We start from the raw sequence: 4,008 nt of genomic DNA, 5'->3' as shown, positions 1-4,008 counted from the left end.
GAAGCTTGGACGCAAGACTTTTAGTGTGAGTGGTCTCTATCATTTTCACCAGACTGGAAAACCGGGAAAAGTCAGGGAATTTCATTTCTGATTTTGGTAGACACCCTGTTTTCATATAAGGTTTGGATTTTCAGCCGGTATTGCGCTACTATACCTAATTCTCCTCTCTACGCTTCCAATATGCGGTGGGCCTCATAACATAGCTACCTACCTGGTTGAGAATCAATAATCCACAATGCACTAGACCCAGTGGAGTTAGTGGAGATTGATTGGAAATTACACGCCAATTACTCGCTCGGTATCCACTACCGTCTCAGAACTAGAGGACGTGATGCTATGTCAGTTGATGGCTCAGTGACCACTTGTCCAGACTAAGTGGTCAAGTTCCTGACCGATTTGCTTAATCTCTAAGCCGACTGATGGGTAGGTGATTCGCTCTTCAAGTTGTGACCATGATTGTTAAGTCAGAAGCTCATAAGTTATAGCTATTTCAGTGTTTACAACTTTACATATACATAATAAGAAGACTTTGAATTGTGAATTTTCCCAACAAAAATTAACTCTTCCAGTAGAAGAGAGGAAATAGAAAGCTGTGTCCACACATAGTCGACACCGCGCCGTCGATCGACGAGGTAAAGAGGTGAATCTATGTTGTCGAAGCAGTATACGGTTTCAGTCGACATCGATCGACGGCGTCAACTATGTGTGGACACGGCTTTACAAGGATTCTCTTCGATCCAGAAATAAACCCAATCCCCAGTTTATTCGAGTTGGTAAGCCCAGCCTAAATTTGCGAGGCATTAGTGCTAAGTGGTTGTATGTGTTTCATGATTGAGATCCAAATGGTAATCACCTAAATCACCAGGCTGATCTTGCGTGGCTGAATGACTGATATGTATACAGAATCTAATATTCTAATCGATTTTCCTCCCCCATAAAATCTAATACCAAGATAATATCTTGGTGCATAGCCATACCAGATTATTACCAGATGGACAAGCGCCACATGCCAGTATTTTGCGTCTTATCTATTCCATTCTTATCTGTCACCCCCACTCCTTCCTCTTCTCTCCCTCCCTCCTTCCTCTTCCCTCTCATTCTCCTCTCTCCCCTCTTCCCTCCCCTCTTCTCTCTCCCTCCACTCTTCTTCCATTCCCTCTCTCAGCGCGAGGCCTCTGAGACTCTCAGAGGCCTCGCGGAAATATCGCGATTTTTCCATGCAGCCCACTTGGTTTTCGTCAGAATATAAAGAATATAAATCAGATTTCCTATTTCCCAACACATCAGGTCTCCCAGTGCTCAAATACGGATCTTTGTTGCACATATGGGTCTTGGTTGGGATGGGCTTTCACGCTTTTGCTAGATGAGAATGCACGTGAGTTGAGTTTTTGCTGAAGGCTAAGCAAGGTCTCCCAAACACATTCACATCATCAACTGTTTTTCCCCACACCTAAATCCTTTGATCTCTAAGGCCCATTCCCAGTTGTCGATGTCGTTCGGAAAAAAATCGTGTCGTACTCCTACAATGCGACAAATCCAATCGAAACTGATCGACTGGACTGGAATGTTACTGGACGCGTGTTTACACTGGTTTTTGGGGGATTTTTTTCACATTTTCTTACACAAATGAGCTCTGATCTTGAAATTTGTCGCGATGACCTATGAACTCAAAGCGAGAAAGTTTTAGATAACACTTTAGTCGATCATTTAAGACCGGTTTTAGCGTTATCTATGTTAAGCTACGCCGAGCAAGGCCAATAAATGGATGGGTGACTTGAACCTTATATTGGGAATAAAGGGAGAACGGGCTCTAGTCTTGATTTTAAATCATTACATGAAAGTAAAATCAAAAAATCAAATCAAGAATAATAATAAACTGAATATTAAACAAATTAGGTAGGTACATAGGTACTGATTTTCTTTAATCACGATTGAATAAACTACGGGCTAAAAAATTCCCGGAGGGACGGACCCAGCTTGTTGTTTATGCCTTAATATTAGTTTATGAAATTTGTCTAATAATACAATATCTTGTTCTCTATTATTAGGTACGAGAGGGCACGAGTGTTGGGGACACGTGCACTACAGATCGCTATGTGTGCTCCAGTCATGGTTGAGTTAGAAGGTGAAACAGACCCCCTCCAGATTGCAATGAAAGAGTTGAAGGCAAGAAAAATTCCAATCATCATTCGACGATACCTGCCTGATAATAGTTATGAGGACTGGGGCATTGATGAACTCAAGATTATTGATCGCTGAATTAACAAATTGTTGTGTTGTGAGCTCCTTTTACACTTTGTTGATCATGTCAATGAATTTGGTCAATTTAGTGTGAACAGAGCTTGATATGTGTACCTACATACTTTTAATTGCTATTTTCTTCCAAGGAGATTACTATTTTTACAGAAAACCTGCAAGTAGGTAACTGTGTAAAGTTAAATGTTCTTTAATGTGAATTCGGTCATTTGATCAATGAAAGTCATCAGAATAGATAATAGTTATTTATTGATTCTCTCAAGAAGTGACTACTCACATTTAGTACTTTTTGTACCTTTGAGTACTTAAACGTTTCGTATTTTAATCACAATTCAAATAAAGAAGAAATGTGTGTTGTTCCTTCTCTCCTCTAGCTCAGAATCTTCATAAATTTTACATAATTTATTTTGATTTTATATTGATAGCAGGGAGAAACTCAGAAGAGTAGGGAAATAGGAACATAGTCCTTTTTTTACAGCTGCGTCTATCCTAATTGATACATCAGAAATGCAGTTTCTTTGTGTTTTTATTTTATTTTATTATTTTTTTTTTTTAATACATCAGAAATGCAGTTTCTTTGTGTTATTATGTCACAACTTTGGTGCTCACTGCAGCATTGTATGATTTTCTCAATATCTCAATAATCCTAAAATCCAATGTTTACCTACCATGCTGGCACCGGTCGCTATGCGCATTTATATGTCATAACTACTCATTTTCGTCACGAGGCTGAGTGGGCCCCGCAACAGTTTTTTAGGAAGCTAATGAGACCGTACGCGATACTTTCTGTACATTCTTTGCCGGTTCAATGGTTCAAACCCGGGACCTTGATCTTGAAGCTGTTGGTTGAACACTTTGATATGTACTTGCATCTATTCTGAAGTACTATCTTACCATTAGAATTATCAACCGCATGCACGGCCTGAATGAGTAGGAAGCAGTTGGACTCGACATATTCGACAAAGATGAGAAGTAACTTGAGTGCTGTCTTGATAACTAGACGGAACTTGGACGCTACTAACACGTACAGCCATTGTACCGTGGGTGGATGATCCATAATACCAGTCATACCGTCCACGTAGAGCATCACTTGACCTAGGGCTGAAAAAGGGATCAAGAAAAATGAGGTTTTGAGTGTGTGGAAGAAAGAATATGGAAGACTCAAGAAAAGCCTGCATACTCGAGACGGCTGGCTTTCTCCTATCCTGTCTTCCCTCTCTCTTCGCTTTCGTGGAGATAAGACTTTAGCAATTAGTACAATAAAAATAGTAATCACCTACAGTACCTACGCTACGTTACGTACATAGGTAAGAGATAAAAGGTTTAGGTGCTTGGCACATTGCATATCTAACTAACATCTTGTATTACACCTAACATCTAAAATTAATCTCATTGAATTTCTAGCTAGCTTAGAAAGTATCGTGCCTGCCTTGTAAGCGCTAGGTTGCGGGTTCGATTCCTATCCGGGGCGAACGTTATCCTACTGCTTGGGGCGAACAGATAAGATTCTCTCTCAAAACAGCTTGCTTTCTCGCAGTCCTGCTTCTTTTTGCGATTTCAGAACGATTAAACCGCTGTTACAGTTCTCCCTATCGTCAGCTCCCAGGGCGTAGTGGTCACTGCACTCGCCTTGCACGCGGGAGACCCGGGTTCGATTCCCGGCGGAGTCAAAAAAATTGTATCAAGCAAATGATTGACTCCGTGACTGGATGTTGCGGGGCCCACTCAGCCTCGTGAGGAAAATGAGTAGCT

This window comes from Diaphorina citri, unplaced genomic scaffold, assembly GCF_000475195.1.
Source record: "Diaphorina citri unplaced genomic scaffold, Diaci psyllid genome assembly version 1.1 scaffold1541, whole genome shotgun sequence".
Lineage (NCBI taxonomy): Eukaryota > Metazoa > Arthropoda > Insecta > Hemiptera > Psyllidae > Diaphorina > Diaphorina citri.
This window is presented reverse-complemented; position numbering follows the sequence as displayed.